At 43.4% G+C, this 24,556-nt stretch overlaps 1 pseudogene across 1 annotated transcript in view; it reads left to right on the forward strand.

Annotated features, from left to right (window-relative positions):
* LOC146839544 (aldehyde dehydrogenase family 3 member B1-like) overlaps positions 1 to 24,556 on the forward strand; it is a 386,047-nt pseudogene that overhangs the window by 272,718 nt on the left and 88,773 nt on the right. Inside the window, exon 7 of the transcript XR_014981105.1 lies at positions 9,484 to 9,870. The product of XR_014981105.1 is annotated as an aldehyde dehydrogenase family 3 member B1-like (transcript). The remainder of the gene's footprint in view (positions 1 to 9,483; positions 9,871 to 24,556) is intronic.

Here is a 24,556-nt window from a genome sequence, read left to right on the forward strand (position 1 = left end):
TGGGTTTAAGGAGGGGGGTGGGTGTGGCCTCAGGTAGGCGTGGCCTTGCTTCCTCGCCGTAAATGGCGGCGGGAAATTGTTTTTCCAGGGTTTGCTCGTTGCAGCGAAGGAGTCGCTGTTTCAGCGTGACTCTAGCCCGCTCTGACTGTTTGCCGGGTGAGTGCGCTTTTTAAAATACAATTTTAGTAAGGTGACACAAAAATACAGTGGTGATAGTTTTTAAAAGAATTTCGGCGTTCTCCCGGCTTCCGCCTCAGGAGTTTTCAGGTTCTGTCAGTTTCAACGCTGCTGGTCGCGTATATATGCTGAGGGGGGTGGGCGTGGCCTCAGGTAGGCGTGGCCTTGCTTCCTCGCCGTAGATGGCGGCGGGAAATTGTTTTTCCAGGGTTTGCTCGTTGCAGCGAAGGAGTCGCTGTTTCAGCGTGACTCTAGCCCGCTCTGACTGTTTGCCGGGTGAGTGCGCTTTTTAAAATACAATTTTAGTAAGGTGACACAAAAATACAGTGGTGATAGTTTTTAAAAGAATTTCGGCGTTCTCCCGGCTTCCGCCTCAGGAGTTTTCAGGTTCTGCTGAGGTGGGTCTGCTTTGGTGCTAAGGTGGTGCAGAGTCATGCTGAGGTGGTGCTGCTGCACTGGTGCTCAGGTGGTGCTGCACTGATGAGGAGGTAGTGATGTGCTGATGCTGGAATGGGGCTGTGCTGATGCTGAAGTGGTGGTGTTCAGGTGGTGCTGTGCTAATGCGAAGATCGTGATGCGCTGGTGCTGCACTGATGCTGAGGTGGTGCTGCACTGAAGCTGAGGTGGTGCTGCACTGGTGGTGGCTCACTGATGAGGAGGTGGTGTTATGCTGAGTGATGCTGATGTGGTGATGAGTGATGCTGTGGTGATGCTGGGTGATTCTGAGGTGGTGGTGGTGCACTGGTTCTGAGTTGGAGCTGAGCTGGTGCTGATGTTGAGTTGGTGCTGTGCTGAGGTGGTGGTCCCCTTATGCTGAAGTGGTGCTGCATTGGTGCTGAGTTGCTGCTGAGGTGGGGCTGCATTGGTGGTGGTGCACTGATGCTGAGATAGTGCTGTACTAAAGCTGAGATGGTGCAGTACTGATGTTAAGGTGGTGCTTCGCTGGTGTTGAGGTGGTGCTGAGTTGGTGCTGTGTTGGTACTGCGCTGATGCTGAGTTGGTGCTGCACTGGTTGTGGTGCACTGATGAGGAGGTTGTGCTGTGCTGATACTGAAATGGTGCTGAGGTGATTTTGAGGTAAGGCTGAGTGTTGCGGATTCCTTCATTACCACCACCCTTTAACAGTGTCCCCTAAGGTTCCATAACCACTAACGTTCAGTTGCATTTAATTAGTTATAAAGCACCACTCATTCCAGTGTAGGGTGTCAAAGCATTTTGCATCAAACACAAATTACGCAGAGGCAATCAATCATATGTGTATAAATTAGCGTAAAGGAAATGTTACATAAGACAGAGGACTTACGGGTGTAGGAGTCACAAGTCATGCATATTGGAAGGTAGCATTGTTAAAGAGTGCTTGGGCCCCAGAAGCACAAACTCAGAATTGAAAACAGCACACCATAAGGGTTTCTCTTAAATAAAAAGAACCGATTTCTACCCAGATGGACCCTTTTTGCAACATTAATATGTGCTCTAATCTATACTTTGCAGTGCATGCAGTTCTATGATGACAGTTATAAATTCATTGTTCTAGGTTAGGATTTTAACTTATTAGCTGCAAGTAACAGAAAAGCAGTAACCCACTGACCTATTTACATTTAATGCATTTTGTGTTTGGCATGGTACACTTTATTTGCAGACGGAAAAATAACCCTCTGCTACCTTGCAATGAGTCAAAACCTTTTCCACTAGACAACTCCAGCTCTCTAGCAAGAACATTAATCACTGGAGTTATCTTGACATTTTTAGGTCTCGCCTGAGCCAGCGCTTTAGCGCTGCTCTCGCGAGAGCTTTTGTAAAAGGGGGATCTGGAAGTGCAAACAGTGCTTTTCAGGCCTCCAAATACAGTGCATGTGCGCCGGGCGCGCGCACCATTTGGCAGCCTGAAAAGCACTGCCTGATCACTTTCACGGCCGCTTTGATGTCCTCAGTGAGCCGCGCGGCCACTGAGGACATCAAAGTGCACACCATTTGCCACCCCCTTCTTGCTTGTTATTGTCTAGCTAGGTGTTAAAGCGCTGCCTCGTGTGGTTTCTATCTATTTTGTTTCTCCTTCCTGTTCGTCCTTGTTTCCCTTGATCCCTATCTTTCCCTTTCTCAATCTCACCCTCTCCCTGCCTTTTACAACTGCGGCCACACCACTGTGGCCGCCCCCACTCCCCCCTCCCACTCCCTCCTCGTCAACTTCAGTGCGCGCTTGTTCCAATATGCCACGGGGTGACGGAAAACAAAGTGAAAGCAATCTCCGTTGGACACTTGTTTTCTTTGATCCCTATCTTTCCCTTTCTCAATCTTACCCTCTCCCTGCCTTTTACAACTGCGGCCGCACCACTGTGCCCGCCCCCACTCCCCCCTCCCACTCCCTCCTCGTCAGCTTCAGTGCGCGTTTGTTCCAATATGCCACGGGGTGACGGGAAACAAAGTGAAAGCAATCTCCGTTGGACGCAGACTCTTACACTGAAAAAGTACATCTGAGAGTTTGTATGATGAGCCCTTTTCACTCTACGCTGTGCCTTTCTTTTAGCATTGTACAGGGAACAGCTGGTAGTCCACTGCAGATAGTATGACGTGCAGTAATAACTGATGGACTTCCCAGCCATCATTTTATGGATAGCATCTACATAATGCCTACCGGGCAAAGTGAAAAAAAAGACTCTGAAAATGTTGGCATTACACCCATTTTCTTGTTGAATCGCTTGCAGAAATTGTCACTTAAAGCGTCACGCGGGAGGCAGGCCAATGCCACCCAACAGCACACTGTAAACCTAGAAATATCACACATATGCACCCTGAAAACGTGTCAGTTATGACCTCATACACTCTCCTGGGCGATGCGGCTAGCCGCTGTGTGATGACAAGACAGTCAGCCAGCCACACATTAAAGTAAACAAGCCCTCCTATTCACGGCAGACTGTTGTGGAGAAAGAATATTGGGCAGCACGTCTTTACAGTGTTACGGGAGTTGGCCGAACTGCGTACGTTTTATCCCAGCCATCTAGACAAAGAACACTCACTGCATTTATGAGGGTTGTAAACTACCACAGGAGCGAATGCAAATAAAGACCCAAGAGAACACGGCTAGTGCGCAGGTAACTCAATCTATTTTTTTGGTGTGCAGATTTATATAGCGTGAACTCGGCCCGAAGGTGTTGGAGCTCTTTACACGAGCCCCAGTTACGTTACACAAGGACACATTCATTATTTGGTAGACGCAGGGAGATTAGGTGATTTGCCCAGAATCACAGGATGTTGAACAGAATGCACAGATCACGGCCCTCGCACCGGAGGGACTCGCTGTGTGCACTCACAGATGCACACAGCTTGCACGCTTAACTTTCGACAACAATGCAAACATTTGCTCAAAATGACACTATGAACGGTACTGCTGGCTAACAAGTGAGGCTTGGCTGAAAATATATTCCACGACACACACACCGCCACTCAGCAGCGATGCAAAACATGTACTGCACTGCCCCTCCCAACCTGAAACTAAAGAACCCTTGTATTGCAAGCATATTTGGGTCACAGCCAGGGGAATCCCAGTGAAGTATTGCAGCTGGTTCACTTTACCTTTATATCAAGGACACACAAGGGACGTCACACACACAAGAAAACCACACACACAGATACATCTGGTATGAAGTCTGAACGTGAGGAACTGCACGGATTAGAAGTGGGGGTGAAACAACAAATACCAGCATTTGAGCCAGAAACACAGGAGAGGCGGGTTGGTAGGGATTCTGCTCCACTCTGCATGGGTAACTGCTCATTGCATCACTCCCGGCTGCAGCCCCCACGCGCAGCCTCTGTATTCTGCACTGTAGGCTGGGCATAACACTCGCCATATCTTCATCCGTGCAGGCCATCTTTACTCTGCTGTACACTGAGCAATCACCTGCCATTGTTACTCATCATAGTAGCACCACTACCAGCGGCCGGTATGGGAGTAGGGCAGTGCCTGCTGTTGTAAAGTGGATATGGTGCTACTATGTGCTAGTCCGCATAACCCCTCAACCCCCTAACTATTCTATTGCTGATTTACCAGCTACGATGGGAGCGATGACCCGTGTGGTGGCTTAACCAGACGGACACCAGCAGCATCGGATTCAGGACAAACTCAGGGCCAATTGTTTTTTTTGTTGTTGTTTTATTTTTATATAGCACGAACTTGAGTGAAAGGTGTGTATTTATGTTGCATTGAGTAGAGTACATAACTACACTCAACATAATACGACCCAGTACCACATAATTACACATCACATAATTACCCTGTATTCAGTACAACATAAATACACTCCACATACCACTCAGTACTACATAATTGCACGCCACGTAATTACTCTCTACTTAATGCAACATAAATACTCTCCACACAATTCCAATCTGTGCCACATAATTACATTGTACTCAATGCAACATAAATGCACACCTTTCACTCAAGTTCGTGCTATATAAAATAAAACAACAAAAAAAAAACAATTGCAATGCAATAGGTCTCACATTACAAAATATCATTTGAAGCATTGATTTAATGGAACTGAAACAATGGCTGTTTTTAAGTAGTGGTTTAACATTTTTTCTGGATTTAGAGCTGCAGTAGCTAGATGGCATGCTGTTGCAGTGCTTTTGTACCTGTTTCTGGAGGAAATTAAAGGAGGCAGACTTAGACTTTAAACCACAATAATTAATTACTTGCATTCCAAACCACCCTGGGAGCTGTCTTCAGGAAGAATACAAAAGAATGCCAGCCACATGGAAGGTAGTGAGAGGGTTAATGTGCAATAAAATGTAAGCAGCCAAGGGTCCGAGCAGCCACAGTGTAACACGAGATTGAAAACACAATAAAATAGTCCCCCCATGAGCAGATCAACAGAACAAAGTGTAATGATATTGTACTAAGTCCCTGCTCCTTGGGGGAAGAATGAGGGACAAAGAAGCTGGACTGGCCACTAATAAGCAAGGGTTTTTAAAGGACATTAAAACAAACAAATGAGAAACAAGGAATGGCATTAGGCCCACAGAGATATATGTATACTAAAGTATACAAGAGGTCGTACGCTTACGCTCGATCTAAAAATGACTATCTAGCGGGATTCCTTCAGGATCAACCATCGAGGTATCACTCTTTTAAACTCCTTCATGACCACTTACAGTATCTCTTTAAATGTGAATTTCTCGAAAACGGCTGAACGGGTGTATACCAAATAACAAAAAGCACACTTTATGAGTAAAGTTCTAACTTTTAGCCACACTTGCTATCATTCCATTCAGCCAGTTTTCTGTTAACACTTCTTAAAAGATTACAACACATAAGAAAAAGCACACTCGCTTTATAAGTAAAGTTATAACTTCAAGCCAAATTTGGTATAATTCTATTTTTCAGTTTTCTGTTATCACGTCCTAAGATTTCCTAAGTGAGTTAATATGGAAAATGAATGTTTTGGGACCACCTTTTTCTAAGCCCCTGCTTCACAAATAAGTGCAAAATATTCCAGGGAGCTGCTGAAGTGGTTGACATTTTTTATGTGAACGTTTCATCAAATTCCACACCATCTACCATCCTCCTGGAGAGCACACCCTTTTCCCCGAAGAACTAACAGACCTAATATCACGGTTCTCCATGACAGACACTAAAGACGTGTTCCTGAGTGACCTCAATATCCACTGGAACGACCCAGAAGACTCCACTACCCAGAACCTATCCAACCTACTTGAAATATATAACCTCAAACAACTCTGCAACAAACCAACTCACATCAAAGGTGCAACACTGGATGCGATCATTACCAACAATGATCTGGTCTCTCTGAGAGCGATTTCTCCCATTGACTGGTCCGACCACCACCTCATTCTGTTCAAGATTGATGCACTTGTCTTCCACCAACCTATTCGTGATGACAAACCTAAACACTGGACCAGAAATATCAAAGCAATCCCTTTATCCGAACTTGAATCCAGGATTCATGCCCATCTTCAACTCCAACCCTCATCATCGACAGCCGATGACCTCACTACACACTTTAACTCAAAAATGACAGAGGTTCTAGACCAAGTAGCTCCTCTCAAACTCAAACAATTGAGGCAAACCAAATCTAAACCCTGGTTTAACGTGGATCTGAATGAGGAAAGGCGTCAACTCAGACAAACGGAAAGGTCTTGGAGACTAAACCCCTCGACCTTACACCTAGCGCAACTTAGATCAGCTCGGCAAGCATACAAAAAAACACATTTTCAGTGAAAAGGCGTCTTTCTTCCACAGCCAACTAGATCTGGCGAAAAACAGACCGAGAGAACTCTTCAACATTGTCAAAAGCCAAACTAACTGCACTCCCTCTCAAGAAATCAAAGCCACCAATGAGCGTTGTGAAGAAATTGCCACCTTCTTCACTAATAAAGTCTCGAAAATGTATCAATCCTTCATCCAAACCTCTAACCCTCCTTCCCTCTTACCCTGCCCCACTCTAACCACCCCTGATCATTCAGAAAAAGTTCTTACCAAGGACAATCAGGTCTGCCTCTAGCTAAAAAACAATGCGCATTGGTCCGACTTTGAGCTTATGTCGGAAAATGAGGTTTTCAGTATAATTTCTAACCTAAAACCTTCCTCCCACACTATGGACCCCATCCCATCCACATTCATAAAAGAACTTAACCACACCATTTCCCGTTTCTGGACAAAAATCATCAACGCCTCTCTCGCCTCAGGCTGTGTCCCAGACTCCCTTCAACTTGGACAAATCACACCCATTCTCAAAAAACCAGCGGCTGACCATAATGATCTCAACAACCTCAGACCTATCTCCAACCTCGCATTCCTTGCAAAAACATTGGAGAAATGTGTTCTCCACCAACTCAACAAACACATTGATGAGTTCAACCTCCTCGACACCTTTCAATCAGGATTCAGGAAAGGCTGTAGCACGGAAACAGCTATGCTCAACGTCTCTGACGATATTCACATGGCTTTAGATGAAGGTGATGCCTGCCTACTCATCCTTATTGACCTATCTGCGGCATTCGACACAGTAAATCATCCAGCGCTTCTGGAGACCTTGGCAAAACGCTCTGGCATCAATGGCACAGTACTAAAATGGTTCTCCTCCTTCCTTCAACACCGCTCGCTACAAATTAAAATCAAGTCCTGTCTCTCGAAGCCAACAAAAGTCACACTTGGTGTCCCGCAAGGCTCGATCCTCTCCCCGGCCCTCTTCAATCTTTTCATGGAGCCCCTCACAATCATCTTGAAAAAAGCTGGAGTGAATTACCACCTTTACGCTGATGACACCCAAATCTATTTCAAAATCAAGTCTCCCAGCGACATCCAACACCTCGATGCCACTCTAACCGAGATCCAAACTTGGTTCAACGCTAATCACTTAAAGCTCAACCCAGATAAAACAGAACTAATCCTATTCTCTCCAAAAAGCAACCATCGTCCAATCCAAGAGTGGCTCAAGAATCTGGTCGCCTTAAACTGCCCCATCGTCCTATCCGACTCAGTTAAGTCTCTAGGCATCACCCTTGACAAGAACTTATCTTTGGAGGCCCAAATTTAGAAACTCTGCAAAAAGTGCTCTTTTCTCTCTAAAACACCTCAAGAAATTGAAACCTTTTCTTCTCCATGATGACCTCAAGACAGTAGTCCAATCCCTAGTTCTCTTTAAAATCGACTACGGCACAAGCACAGGGACTCCAAAAGCTCACCTAGCCCCTCTAAGGGCTGTGTTGAACATGGCCGCTCGGCTCGTATCTGGAGTAAAAAGATTTGATCACATCAACTCCATCAACTGGCCTCCCATGGAAGGGAGGTGTATTTACAAACTGGCCTGCATCACACACAAAACCCTTCACTCTCTGGCCCCTAACTACCTGAACAACAAACAGGTAAGAGCAGGTCAATCCAGAACGCTGAGAAGCTCCAACTCACTCCTTCTTATTCCTCCGAAACTGAAAAAGAAAACCACACAATACTGATCGTTCTCTGGCAACGCTCCCAGGATGTGGAACGCTCTCCCTAGAGTCCTCAGATGCAACCCCTCCTTCTCCTGTTTCAAAAGAGACCTGAAAATCCATCTCCTTAACAAATACTTTCCTGACCAACGTCAACTAACCTAGACTTCAATATCCGAGTTTACTCCTCTCTCTTGACATTCAAGGATAGTTGGTGACCGGACTGTGTTAACCACCTTGTCTTCCATGCTGTATTTTATTTATCCCTGGTTTTGCTTCCTTACTGCCTGCCCACTAAGTAATGCAATTTCTTTACAGTATGTATGTAAAGTGCTCTGATACCCACGGGTCAAGCTAGCGCTATATAAAACGTTTAAAATAAAAATAAATAAAAATAAATGAAGCTTCGTCAAATGTCGTCAAAGTTATTAGTGAAACAAAAATCACGTTGTGTATGTAAACTCTGTCCCAATAACAATGGTAATAAAACTATTACACTGCACATCTCCATATGCGATTTATATCCTGGCATTTTTGTCACATGTATTTTTGTTTTTAAATATATATTTAGCTAAAACCAGGATGCAAAGAGTTATGTATGTGCAAGGAGGTCAATTCAGACTGAAGAGGCCTGGTGCCTATCAAGCGGATGTTTATCCCTGTGTCATGTCATTGCAACCTGCAATCAGTGAATCAGTGAACCAGTGAACAGTGGTCTTCAAATGTCAATTTCACTCTACTGCGGGGGTAACTTTGCTCTGTAGTTATAAATCTGTGTTTATTTGTATGGATGCCCTGGATAACATGGCTTTGGGCCACATTTATTTTCAGTGCATTCAAGCATGCCATGGCGGAGAAAACAAACGTGGCCCAATGAAATGTTAAGGGCAACTCTACTAAAAAACACATTCACACATTTAGGGCCTGATTAAGATCTTGGCGGACGGTTACTCCATCACAACGGTGATGGATAGCCCGTCCGCCGAAATATAAATCCCATTCTATCCTATGGGATTTAAATTACGGCGGACGGGCTATCCGTTACTCTTGGGATAGAGTAACACGTCCGCCAAGATCCCAATCAGGCCCTAAGTGCTAGTTTGCAAATTAGAGGTAAAAATAAATTGCAGTGACAATGGGCAGTGTGTCTTGACATACCTAATGCCGAACATTTGGGCTGCGCCTGTGACCGTACAAGTGTGAACGACATCCCCTGCACCATCACAAACGTCACTCCCAGCCCAGTTAACTTATGGCAAGTCTGAGATGGCATCTCTGTTTTGCATTAAATATTGTAGAAGTCTGCACACTTCATTGTCTCCAGATGTGAATGCTTACCTCTGTTCCACACTTCAGGGAGCCCCAATGTTGGGAGAATCATAATGAGTGCTGCAGCGAAGCAGCTGACACCCGTCACGCTGGAACTGGGTGGGAAGAACCCCTGCTTCATTGATAATGCATGCGACCCCAAGACCACTGCCAACCGAGTCATCTGGGCCCACTTTTTCAATGCTGGGCAAACCTGCGTGGCTCCAGACTATGTGCTGTGCACCAAGGAGATGCGCGAGCAGCTGCTGCCGGCCATGAAGGAGACTCTGGAGACGTTTTATGGAAAGGACCCGAAGCAGTCCCCCGACTTAGCACGTATTATCAACGACCGACACTTCCAGAGGCTGAAGGCACTGCTGGGATCTGGCACCGTAGCCATCGGTGGAGATTATGATGAGAAAGAGAGATATATTGGTGAGTGGTTTTGAATCATTATTCACTATTCTGCTTTTAGAAACTGTTAAATGTCTTTGTTTATTTGTCTGTTTTCTCCAGAATGATCTTTGAGACCTTTTCAAACCTCCAGCATCTCGTTTGTCCTTACCACAGATCTAAAAGATGCATTTCTGTAAATGTCTGCATTTATTTTAGCTTTATTATTAGAATTATGTTGTAATGGGAATTCTGGGGGTATTTTCTAGGGTTTTATGTGTATGGTGTAACACAAGTAAGTAGCAGCTCCTTTCTCCATTCACTAACAGACACTATACCATACCATGTACAAAGCTGATACATATTCTCCTAAGCAAATAACTCTACTTAAGCATAAGATGTAATGTGGCTCCACGCATCCATGTTCCCATTTCCTAGACTACAGCTTTAATAGTGAGTTAAAAGAGCAGCTCTACTCGATTACTATTGGGATCCTAAGTAATGAATTTTATTGATGGGGTTAAGGTGAACCCTTTAGGCTTTGGTAGTGAAATGTCTCCATTTGCGAGTTGAAGGTGCAGCTTTAATTACCGACGTCATTGTCGTGAGTACGAAGAAACAATTCTTCCATTACTGAGTTAAAGAGCAGGTCCTGTCACTGCCCACCAGGCCCTTTACCTAGGAGGTGCTCTATCAACGAGCTGATCAAGCAACCCATCCCACTCCTCACCTGCCCTTAACCAAGATGAAGGTTTATGTCTAACCTAAAGCCCCTACATATCCAGTTTTACTATATATAACCCCACATATATGTACCTTGACAATATATATATATATATATATATATATATATATATATATATATATATATATATATATATATATATATATATATACTGTAACTCGCCTTCACTACTCCTTTTTGAGAACAAACAAGCGTGGACCCAATAGTTCTGTGCGATTTTTATTCAGCCAACTCCGCCATTACGCGTTTCGAGCGATCCCGCCCTTGATCACATGACAACTCTTTGGCTATTTACCTCGCTTTTTAAAGTGCAAGTGCAATGACATTATCATGGACATAGTGAAAACACTTCCATATTAGCTGTAACAAATGCTCATTGACAAATACATAAATGTAAAATCATGACCACTGAAAAAATATATATCTAAGCCCTTCCAAATTGCAAAAAGGCTGAAAAAGATTTGTTTGTATTTGTTTTAAATATACAATAAATAATGACAGCATAAATGCATAAATCAATTAAAGTTCCTCACTATGCCCCATCAGTGTAACTTAATAAAGTGCTTAACAAAATCAGTATAATGCTGTACCTAATGAACCTTATAAAAAAAGATATAAAATCTCTAAACAGTTCCGGATTCCAGTAAGGCGATCTCCTAAAATCTCTACTCCTACTAAAGCTCACATATTCAATCACATAATACTACAGTTATTAATTCAAAGCAGCATATGTGGTGTATCCCATCTTCACTGTGAGCAAAAAGGTTGTGCAAATAGCATAAATTTCTAAAGTGCAAAAGATTCCAGGACAACAATAAATATAATCAATATAATAGGTAGATCCATCAAGAAATCACATAATATAATATATATGGAAGCACAAAAATATACTTTCCAATAATGATTCCTAAAATCATTCCTAAAACATCATAAATATATAAATACTATCCTAAAATTTGCAATCTAAAAATTCATGTACGGTGGAACCTAGTAACATTCATCTTATCACAAGGTAGGAAACATTAATGTATATCATCAGTACTATCTCACATCACAAGAAACTCCATGTTGATCTCTTTATTGTTATAAAAATCGCTGTCGTCATAAGAAAGTATATAGATCTTCACTGTTATTCAACCCCCTGGGATATTTAGAATCAAATTGCAGGATATAAGTTGTTTCCAACCTCCTCAATTTTGATTCTCTATCTCCACCTCTTTTCTGGGGAGTTGTAGCCTCTATAACATAGTATCTCAAATGCTTTGGGTCACTATTATGGTTAATCTTAAAATGCCTTGCAACAGGATAATTCTCGTCATTGTTGCAAATAGCCCGGATATGTTGAAGGATTCTTTTATGCACAGGCAATTTTGTGCTTCCTACATATTTCAATTTACAACTGCAGGTAAGCACATACACTGCAAAGTCAGATTTGCATGTAAGATGTCTTATTTCGCAATTTTTAGAGTCAAATGCTGTTGTATAGGTTGTGGTGTTAATTCCATACTGCAAAAACCAAAGGAAATGATGGACGGAGTGTTGAACATTGCAAGCACTCACCCCCAGTCAACTGATCTGGGTTTAATCCATCACCGTTCTTTAGCCCACTCTGCCACCCCAGTTCAGACATGGCCATATGCAAATCAGTCTGACCCTGTGCCTCATGGGAACAGTCCAGCCCGAACTGCCAAGCCATGTCTTCCCTGGACCGGAAACAAGCTTCCTAGGACCGGTTTCTGGCATTTCAGCCGTCTTCAGCCAGGCTTGCTTGAATCCAGTGGCAAAGTGAGCAAGGGACTCACGTCTGAGCATACCCTGCCAACTTATGGCGAACAAAGCAAAAACCAAAGGAAATGATGGACGGAGTGTTGAACATTGCAAGCACTCACCCCCAGTCAACTGATCTGGGTTTAATCCATCACATTCTTTATCCCACTCTGCCACGCCAGTTCAGACATGGCCATATGCAAATCAGTCTGACCCTGTGCCTCATGGGAACAGTCCAGCCAGAACTGCCAAGCCATGTCTTCCCTGGACCGGAAACAAGCTTCCTAGGACCGGTTTCTGCCATTTCAGCCATCTTCAGCCAGGCTTGCTTGAATCCAGTGGCAAAGTGAGCAAGGGACTCACGTCTGAGCATACCCTGCCAACTTATGGCGAACAAAGCAAAAACCAAAGAAAATGATGGACGGAGTGTTGAACATTGCAAGCAATCACCCCCAGTCAACTGATCTGGGTTTAATCCATCACCGTTCTTTAGCCCACTCTGCCACCCCAGTTCAGACATGGCCATATGCAAATCAGTCTGACCCTGTGCCTCATGGGAACAGTCCAGCCCGAACTGCCAAGCCATGTCTTCCCTGGACTGGAAACAAGCTTCCTAGGACCGGTTTCTGGCATTTCAGCCGTCTTCAGCCAGGCTTGCTTGAATCCAGTGGCAAAGTGAGCAAGGGACTCACGTCTGAGCATACCCTGCCAACTTATGGCGAACAAAGCAAAAACCAAAGGAAATGATGGACGGAGTGTTGAACATTGCAAGCACTCACCCCCAGTCAACTGATCTGGGTTTAATCCATCACCGTTCTTTAGCCCACTCTGCCACCCCAGTTCAGACATGGCCATATGCAAATCAGTCTGACCCTGTGCCTCATGGGAACAGTCCAGCCCGAACTGCCAAGCCATGTCTTCCCTGGACCGGAAACAAGCTTCCTAGGACCGGTTTCTGGCATTTCAGCCGTCTTCAGCCAGGCTTGCTTGAATCCAGTGGCAAAGTGAGCAAGGGACTCACGTCTGAGCATACCCTGCCAACTTATGGCGAACAAAGCAAAAACCAAAGGAAATGATGGACGGAGTGTTGAACATTGCAAGCACTCACCCCCAGTCAACTGATCTGGGTTTAATCCATCACCGTTCTTTAGCCCACTCTGCCACCCCAGTTCAGACATGGCCATATGCAAATCAGTCTGACCCTGTGCCTCATGGGAACAGTCCAGCCCGAACTGCCAAGCCATGTCTTCCCTGGACCGGAAACAAGCTTCCTAGGACCGGTTTCTGGCATTTCAGCCGTCTTCAGCCAGGCTTGCTTGAATCCAGTGGCAAAGTGAGCAAGGGACTCACGTCTGAGCATACCCTGCCAACTTATGGCGAACAAAGCAAAAACCAAAGGAAATGATGGACGGAGTGTTGAACATTGCAAGCACTCACCCCCAGTCAACTGATCTGGGTTTAATCCATCACCGTTCTTTAGCCCACTCTGCCACCCCAGTTAAGACATGGCCATATGCAAATCAGTCTGACCCTGTGCCTCATGGGAACAGTCCAGCCCGAACTGCCAAGCCATGTCTTCCCTGGACCGGAAACAAGCTTCCTAGGACCGGTTTCTGGCATTTCAGCCGTCTTCAGCCAGGCTTGCTTGAATCCAGTGGCAAAGTGAGCAAGGGACTCACGTCTGAGCATACCCTGCCAACTTATGGCGAACAAAGCAAAAACCAAAGGAAATGATGGACGGAGTGTTGAACATTGCAAGCACTCACCCCCAGTCAACTGATCTGGGTTTAATCCATCACCGTTCTTTAGCCCACTCTGCCACCCCAGTTCAGACATGGCCATATGCAAATCAGTCTGACCCTGTGCCTCATGGGAACAGTCCAGCCCGAACTGCCAAGCCATGTCTTCCCTGGACCGGAAACAAGCTTCCTAGGACCGGTTTCTGGCATTTCAGCCGTCTTCAGCCAGGCTTGCTTGAATCCAGTGGCAAAGTGAGCAAGGGACTCACGTCTGAGCATACCCTGCCAACTTATGGCGAACAAAGCAAAAACCAAAGGAAATGATGGACGGAGTGTTGAACATTGCAAGCACTCACCCCCAGTCAACTGATCTGTGTTTAATCCATCACATTCTTTATCCCACTCTGCCACGCCAGTTCAGACATGGCCATATGCAAATCAGTCTGACCCTGTGCCTCATGGGAACAGTCCAGCCAGAACTGCCAAGCCATGTCTTCCCTGGACCGGAAACAAGCTTCCTAGGACCGGTTTCTGGCATTTCAGCCGTCTTCAGCCAGGCTTGCTTGAATCCAGTGGCAAAGTGAGCAAGGGACTCATGTCTGAGCATACCCTGCCAACTTATGGCGAACAAAGCAAAAACCAAAGGAAATGATGGACGGAGTGTTGAACATTGCAAGCACTCACCCCCCAGTCAACTGATCTGGGTTTAATCCATCACCGTTCTTTAGCCCACTCTGCCACCCCAGTTCAGACATGGCCATATGCAAATCAGTCTGACCCTGTGCCTCATGGGAACAGTCCAGCCCGAACTGCCAAGCCATGTCTTCCCTGGACCGGAAACAAGCTTCCTAGGACCGGTTTCTGGCATTTCAGCCGTCTTCAGCCAGGCTTGCTTGAATCCAGTGGCAAAGTGAGCAAGGGACTCACGTCTGAGCATACCCTGCCAACTTATGGCGAACAAAGCAAAAACCAAAGGAAATGATGGACGGAGTGTTGAACATTGCAAGCACTCACCCCCAGTCAACTGATCTGGGTTTAATCCATCACCGTTCTTTAGCCCACTCTGCCACCCCAGTTCAGACATGGCCATATGCAAATCAGTCTGACCCTGTGCCTCATGGGAACAGTCCAGCCCGAACTGCCAAGCCATGTCTTCCCTGGACCGGAAACAAGCTTCCTAGGACCGGTTTCTGGCATTTCAGCCGTCTTCAGCCAGGCTTGCTTGAATCCAGTGGCAAAGTGAGCAAGGGACTCACGTCTGAGCATACCCTGCCAACTTATGGCGAACAAAGCAAAAACCAAAGGAAATGATGGACGGAGTGTTGAACATTGCAAGCACTCACCCCCAGTCAACTGATCTGGGTTTAATCCATCACCGTTCTTTAGCCCACTCTGCCACCCCAGTTCAGACATGGCCATATGCAAATCAGTCTGACCCTGTGCCTCATGGAAACAGTCCAGCCCGAACTGCCAAGCCATGTCTTCCCTGGACCGGAAACAAGCTTCCTAGGACCGGTTTCTGGCATTTCAGCCGTCTTCAGCCAGGCTTGCTTGAATCCAGTGGCAAAGTGAGCAAGGGACTCACGTCTGAGCATACCCTGCCAACTTATGGCGAACAAAGCAAAAACCAAAGGAAATGATGGACGGAGTGTTGAACATTGCAAGCACTCACCCCCAGTCAACTGATCTGGGTTTAATCTTTAGCCCACTCTGCCACCCCAGTTGCTTGAGTCCAGTGGCTCACTTTGCCACTGGACTCAAGCAAGCCTGGATGAAGACGGCTGAAATGCCAGAAACCGGTCCTAGGAAGCTTGTTTCCGGTCCAGGGAAGACATGGCTTGGCAGTTCGGGCTGGACTGTTCCCATGAGGCACAGGGTCAGACTGATTTGCATATGCCCATGTCTGAACTGGGGTGGCAGAGTGGGCTAAAGAACGGTGATGGATTAAACCCAAATCAGTTGACTGGGGGTGAGTGCTTGCAATGTTCAACACTCCGTCCATCATTTCCTTTGGTTTTTGGTTAATTCCATACTGGCACGCCTTGCATGATGAACATTTGAAGAACCCCTTCCTTGCCATGAGCCATGAGCCCTTTCCTTTCACTTCAAGGTTGCTTTTGACTAGTGACATGCCCATGCTATTGGCTTTCCTAAAGGTGACTGATGGATTATTGGGTAATAACCCCCCAATTACTGGGTCATCCTTTACAATGGGACAGTTCTTCCTCACTAGTGTCCTAATTTGTTTTTCCTGGCGCGAAAATCCAAGAATCAACCTTATGGGTTCCTCTCCTCCACCTTGGCCAGTCTGTTTATCCTTGTATTTTAACAGATCTTGCCTAGCCAAAGACTTGGACTTGGCAATTGCTGACTCTATCACATCAGAGCTATATCCCCTATCAAGAAACCTAACTCGGCTTTCCTTCTGTTTTATATTGCAATCCGCCTCCTCACTGCATATTCGTCTGATGCGAAGCATCTCCCCATACGGGATGCTTATGATGAGATGTGGCGGATGTGCGCTAGAGGCATGAAGCAATGTATTGCCTGCCATAGGTTTTCTATAGAGGGTAGTAGATAATCTATTGTTCATTACCTGGACTCGCACATCCAGGAATGTGACCATCTCCTTACTTATCTCAGACGTAAAATGAAGGTTAATTGTGTTATTATTCAATAACTCAATAAAAGCTGTTGCACTTTCAGAATCTCCATCCCACACTATAAATAAGTCATCAATATAGCGGAGCCACGTTAGCACTCTCCTATTAAAAATCTGCTCATGTTGTTGCATGAGGACCAGCTCCTCCCACCACCCCATAAACAAACAGGCGTAGCTGGGAGAGAAGCTGGCCCCCATAGCAACTCCCTGAATCTGCTGATACATCTTCCCATCAAACAGAAACACATTATTTTCCAGGCAGAATAATAACATTTTAAGAAGCATATTAGTGTGCTGAGAGAATACAATTGGCCTATTCATCAAAAAATATTCAACCGCCCTCATTCCATCCTTACTCTTGATGCATGTATATAAGGAGGACACATCTAGTGCTACCAATAAATACGTGGGCTTCCATGTTATATTTTGTATCTTTCTCAGAAAGTCACACGTGTCCTGTACAAATGATTTAAAATTTTTAACAAACCCCTGCAGGAAAAAATCAATGTATCTAGAAAGGTTCTCTAAAAGGCCATCACATGCAGCAATAATGGGTCGACCCGGTGGTTTATTCATATTTTTATGTACTTTAGGTATAAAGTAAATTACCGGGATGGTAGCGCGTTCTTTTTTAAGGTATTTAAATTCCTCCCAGCTTAGCAGTCCAGTGCTTTTATATATATATATATATATAACGATCCCTGGTTAGATCCAAAGCAGGTACGGACCACAACGTGGAGAGAAATTCTTTTATTTAGTGCTGAATCGAAAGTGCAAGTGCATGAATCAACAAGCTAGTGCCCAGCCTGACACGTTTCGACTGCCCGACGGCAGTCTTGATCACATGACGCGCTGGACCAATCAGTGCATATATATAGTGTATCTAATAAATAAAAGCACAGACTACCATTTAAATGCAGTTCAAACAAAGACATAGGACTGTAAATAATTTAAGCATAGTTATCACAGTTGCTTCTGCATATTTGTTCGCATCTTATTATATTTGTTGATTAGTTTTCGTTTATATTATGCATAACAATATGTGTTCTTTATTTCTTGTTGTTGCTTGTGAATCCAAGTACAATAATAAGAACCTAGTGTTCCTTAATTTGCGTTTCACAAACACTGATAGACCAAATATGCATAGTATGCTTTTAGTGTACATTGAGAATATATTTATATTTAAGGTAGATAGAAGTGATGTTAAAAATATTAAATCTATACTTACCTTCTCTATATTTTGGTCTTCGACATTTTTGGACGATATTCTGTTCACACAATGTTTTTGTTTCCGATATTCTGTCAGTGGTCTGCGATTCATGTACTACTCCAACACAGTGCAAAGTTGATCATTTGGTAGGGTTTGCAGAATCCTGCCCCACTGATATTAGTGAGGCAGGTGACTGTTTGCAGTCCCACTGAAAGGGCTGGGCATGCAGGAACAGAGACCTGCAAGGGGCAGCAGACATCCATCCCTGCATTCACATTCACAGAATGACATTTGTTTGGGTCTGATTGTAGTCCTTGTTCTTCAAGCATCAAAAAATAAAATTGACAATTTGCAAAGGGCGCACCTATTGATGACGCTAACTTTGATAATGTAATAAGATGATAAAGCACTCACGCAGGATTAGAGCAGCCTTGCCCTGAAGAGCACATGAGGTAACATGCCTCTAACTGATCATAATTGTCAATAAATCAAAAAGCATACTCAAAGAATAAGCCATCTTGAGTCAACAGCAAATTTGAAGCCATGTAGGTGTATTAAACAATAAATCATTACAGAAGGCAAAAATATAGTTAGTCAGTCAATAATATTCAGGCATGTAGCATTGATGCAGCATCAGTCACAGCAAGCCCTGTCATAGCAAAATTCAAGAATGAAAGGAAAACTCTCAGAGACAGGCAAGGCAAATCACTGGATCGCAAAGCAAGTCTGACTCTCCTCCAGGATGAGCCCTCTATGATAGGAAAATACTCAGTAGAAGTCTGACTGACAACGTAAGGTAAACAAAATGTTACATAGGCTCAGCCAATTATAATAATACAGAATAAAACACAATACCAAATATCCTTCCCTAAACAAATAATAATTAGTTCCCTTCTGACCTAATGTCATCGTATGTGACAATACAAGTCTTGATACACACAAAATAATGATAGACAGACTTATGAAAGGAATAGGCCCTTTGAGTCTCAGGCAAGAAGAACTGAAGAAGGCAGTTACATTTGAGAGGACAGCAACCACAACAAATCACTGCAAAGCATTTCACTCGTGCACGTGAAAGGAGAAAAATGCAAACACACAGTCACATGTAAACGTATTTATATAGCATGCAAAATCGTCCAGAATCATAAGTAAATATTTATTATTCAGAAATATCTTCCAGAAATCCGTTTGAAAATTATAACAATACATTTCACGGTATTCTATCTAAACAGCTCATAACACTGTTTCTCTCGTTTTCCGTGTCTTATCCCTAGAGTCTTCCAGTGTCTTCATATTATCATAGGCACACACTTTAAGGGTCTCCTGCTCGATTTTTTGTCTCTTTCTCGTCTTCGCAGATGTTGCTGACACCATCTTTTCACTTTGATAAGTAAGATCTTTGCAAAAAATTACTTTCAGAATTTTCAGCAAAAGAATGTAGCTCATAAGGCATATAAGAAGAAGAATTAGTGTAATTAGGATTTTTTGGAGAACACTTCCACCTATGTGATCGAACCATTCTGCAACCTTTGCAAAGCCCTTTCTAATGTGACTAAGGCTTGTACCAGCAAACTCCTATAATCAATACTCTTCAATGTCCTTTGCCTCACGCAAAATGTTAAGTGATATTACTAATCTGTAACTAATACTGTTGTCCATAATGAAAGTACAGCACTGCTGAATATTCAACATACAACAGACTACGCCCTCTTTTGCAAAGCTATCTAATGCAAGGCGCTTTTGCATTTTCATAGCACACATTGCCAGTAATTCTTCATCAATGCGAGTTAATGCTCCTGCAGTGTTAGTAGCTTTCCTGTCTACAAAGGTAGACAGCTTTTCTAATTCTCACATTATTCAATGCGACACCAATAGGCACCAAATATATCTATTAAGACTTGTCCAGAACCACGTTTCATTCTTCTAAGACCAGTGTCATCCTTTTCACTCAATTCATTCACATGATAAACATGGGGAAAGACTAACACAAGATCAGCAGTATATTCCCTAATAAATTCACACTCCACTTCATTCCATTTACACACAAACGTATTATTAGTCAGCTTAAATTTTAAATTAGGCTACATTGTAACTGTTAAATGATTAAAAAAAAGGGTCCAGGTCTTATACTTAAAAGAAGTTTTCACAAGGAAACGTTGAAATAAATTAAATAAGATGCTAGAAAGTCTCCATCACGGAAAACATTATATGATATTGAATAAGTCAACGAAAGCTGAAGATTTGTCACCCCCTCTATATAACAGAATCAGGAAGAAATGCAGACAAATAGCAATCTTACTTCTTCATGATGCTTGCATACTTCAACTGCAAATTATAGTATGTTCTCTTTAAAATTACCTAAAAACCTGTCATTGTGTGCGAGTTTTGTCGACTATACTATTATATGTAGTGGTTAATTCTACACTTTTATTTTTAGGAACAGATTCGTACCCAACTGGCGACATTATCAGCAAGACAACTAAAATGAATACTATCATTACTAAGAAAATTATTCATAAAATTGAGCAGAAACTTTGCTTGTTAATTGCCTTACTTCTTTTATAAAAGTTCTATAAGAAAAATATAAATCTAAATACTAATATTTCGGTACAAAAATCTAAATCAAGCTGTGATGATTTAAAAAAAATAATCAAATATCTTAGTCCAATAATTAGAGACTAAGAAAGCCCTATTATCTTTGACTGGAGGCCTAGGTATAGAACACAGACCCTAACTTGAATAACTGTGCATATTTCAAGAAAGGTTTTCAAAAATCACTTATATAGTCCATCAAGATTCTTTCCACTTTCATTCACAGCAATGTTCCTGGAGGTTCCTCAAGGAAAATGTAGCAATTTGTCAATTCAATGACATCCATATTCGATTCAGCATCTGTTTCAACACCGGTTTCAGCTAAATATGACCATTCAGGAGCTGCATACTTTCTATTGGCACTCATACTCTTGTTCATCTTTTCAGACTGGTGATTCACTCTCACTGTCATGGAGACTTGCTCTGCTGGCCCTGTCTCCTCTACATTGGCCTCTGGCCTTTGATTTATTTTCAACACTCTTTTTCCACCTCTAACACTCTCAGATCACATGTCTCCTTGTGTTCTGCCTACAGATCCCCTTATGATTACTACTGCATTAGCATCTTCAGTTGCCACTTGGTTCACAGTTTCATCTTCTTAATCATCTTGATTCACTGTGAACTGGGTATCTTAGGGGTTCTTGATAGTCAAATGTTATTTCACTCCTTCATCACAAGCTTGAGTCTTTTGCTCCTGTGCTTGTTGCTTTTCTTCTAGAACACCCCCATCTGGATCCATGCAGCAAACTTGAGATTGACAGTGTGTGTCAATAGTTGTTGTTATTGCGTCTGCACCTGCAGTGTTCACTGTCTATATGTGAGATGTGTGAATCCATTGTGGCAAATCTGCACATTTCTCAGCTGTGTTTGTCACAAGGATCACCTGGTGCCGACCTATCCATCTTGGCTCAAGAAAAGATTTGTGAACATGCTTCTTCTCCAACTCCCAGCCACCAGGCAGGAGAGTGTGACACAGTCCTTTTTTTCGATGATGAAGTTGCCAAATTCATCTGATGAGAAATAGAGTGTACCGCATCAGCCAGACCTTTAGAGTAATGTCATCACTTATTGACACATTTCAAAGCTGATTGTACAAAGGGGATTCTCATTGCTCTTCCCATCAAGACTTTGTGAGGAGATAGTCCTGTCTTGTTATTTGGAGTGTTTCTGAGGCTTATAATTACAATTGGGGAGGTGTCTGGCCATTTCAGTGATGTTGCGGGACATACTTTAGTCAGGTTTGATTTCACTGTGCAATTGATTCTCTCCACTACTCCTGATGCTTCTGTGCTGTAACTGCAATGGAACTTCTGCTCAATCTTCAAGGCTGTGCACAGTAGCTTACTTATCTCACTCTTAAAATGAGTACCTTTAGCTTATTCAAAAGCAGTTTCTATAATGAATCTAAGGACCAACTCTCTCATTAATAGTGTGGTCAGTGGCATACTGTTACATCACTTGTTGAGTAGGCCTCAACACACTTAAAGAATAAGAATACAATCACTAGAATGTATGTTAGGTTGTTATAAAGCAGCATTTCTTACTCATCATCACCAGTTTTCCTTCCCTGCGTTTACCTGTTGACAAGTAACACAACGCTGACAGAGATTTTCTGCCGCAGATCTAAAGTTTGCTTTAACCCAATATTTGTTAAATAATCGGACCATCAGATCAGGAGCTACTCGCTAATTGTGTGGGACCAAGTAACAGTCTCGACATTGGTGACGTGAATTGAGCAGATCATATTGGTTTTCTGTTGTCAGCCAGACCTCATTGTTACGCAACCTGCTGTTTCTCTCTTTTTTTCTCATCTTCTAGTGTCTCGTCCTGGAGTTCCTTAAACACACCAAATGCTTGTACTGGAGTCTACAAGAAACAATTTACACTATTATTTTCTGTTTTACATTGCTCTTTTGAATTGTGACAGATTCAAGAGCACAATCTGTGACCTCATCTGTGTACCTATTGCCAGACCTTTTGAGCAATCCGCTTGACCACTGAAATGCAATGCTTCCATCAGATTTAAAATGTATATGCTTTTTCTAACCGGGGACCCTACAAAGTCATGCAATCCTTCTGTGACCACAACTGTCTGAAATCATGGACCACTCCAAAACCATACTTGCTGTTTGTGTAGATTGTGACACTCAGTTCATCAGCTAAGCAGCATGCTCTTTGCAAAGCAATTCGTTCTGCTGCTTGTGCTGAAGTTACATCATACATACAAGTATGGGCAGAGGAGTTGGCATAACGGCTAGGGCGCTCTCCCTTGGACCTGGGGAACTGGGTTCGAGTCTCGGTAATGATGCTGAACATCCTGTGATTCTGGGCAAATCACTTAATCTCCCCGTACCTAACAAAAAATTAATGTGTGTCCTCATGTAACGTAACTGGTGCTATGGAAAGCGCTCTGATACCTGATTGGATTCGGATCAAGTTCGCGCGGTATAAAACAATGCAAAAAAAAAAAAAAGTATGATGCTTACATAAGATTCAATATGATACAAACTGCTTATGCTGCTCTCAATGTTCCTCGATGGAGTCTCAGACAAGAACCAATTACAAACAGAAGTAGACCAGCAAGTTCATTTGGTACATCTTGTATGTCTTATCTTGGTTTGGTGCATAATTTGGTAACATTATTCAGTCATGATCACAATCATCGTCATCCTTGTTTGCAATTTGCAAAAACGTAGCGGGATTCAGGGTATTTCATCTTCTGACTGAAATATTCTCAGCCGCAAGAATCACCTGCTCATACTTTGTCAGTCAGCTGTTTAACTGCTGAGTTCGACTTCAAGACAGCAAAATCTCAACTGAATGAGGAACTAACACAATATGTGTATAACCAATCACAATCCCGTTGCTCTGCTCGATTGCAAGACAAACCACTGCTATCATTTTCAGGCAGCTAGGAAGTAGTGCGGTTACGGGGTCTAATGTGGTAGAAACGTAGGCCCCAGGGCTTTTTATTTCACCTTGTTTGTGTGTAAGTCTTGATAATGCACACCCTTCTGTTTCATAACAGAACAAGTAAAAGTCCTGTAAATTGGCATCCCTAGTGCTGGTTGCGCTAGTTTATCTCTGATCTCCAGGAGGCACTCATGCATTCATCGCACAAGGCACCGGATCACTCACATCGCTGTCACTTAGCCTCAGTAAAGTCTCAGTAAACGCTTTGCAATCAAGGAAAGGTTTGGAATCCACTGACACAGTAGTCCACCATTTCCTGGAATATCCTCACTCCTCTTCGAGTAATTGGCGATGTTAGACCTGGCACCTTGGCGTGAGTCTCCCTTCCACTTTTTGTCGCTGTGCCTCATGTGTTTTTATGGTGTTGGCCGTTCAGAGCACTGTGCCACTGCCAACCAGTGCCACAGTGCAAGTGCTCCTTATTTAAAATGTATATGTTGGTTGGATTCCATGATTGGTTTATTTGGTTTACTGTCAGACCCCAGTAAAGTGCACCAGGAGTGCCCAGGGCTTGTAAATACAAATGCTGCTGGTGGGCTTGCAGCAATGGTTGTGCCACCCACAGAAGCAGCCTGGTAAAATGTATCTAGGGTCTGCCATTGCAGAACCTGCGTGCAGTCTGGTACTGTCATGCTGACTGGGCAAGTGCACCCACTTCCCAGTCCCTAAACCTTCCCTTTACTTCATATTAGTCACCCCTATGGTAGGCTCAAGGGCAGAGTGCATTGTAAGCCTAAGGTAGGACAGGCCCTGATGTGTGTGGCATGTCCTAATAGTGAATTACAGCCATTTTCGTTTTTCACTATTGTAAGGCTACCTGTTCTCCATAGGCCAGAATGGGCTGTTAGAATTGTTACATCCTATGATCCTAACAGACCCAGGGAACATGGTAGAAATTCGAGTTTAGTATGCCTGAACTCAGAATAATAAAATACATATTTTAGTAAAGTTTATTTTAATATTCTGTGTTTACAAATACCACTTTTAGAAAGTTGGTATTTGCTTGCCTGACCATTTCAGCCTGCCTCTGCTATGATGTG

This window comes from Triturus cristatus, chromosome 4_1 (assembly GCF_964204655.1).
Source record: "Triturus cristatus chromosome 4_1, aTriCri1.1, whole genome shotgun sequence".
NCBI classification, from domain to species: Eukaryota; Metazoa; Chordata; class Amphibia; order Caudata; family Salamandridae; genus Triturus; species Triturus cristatus.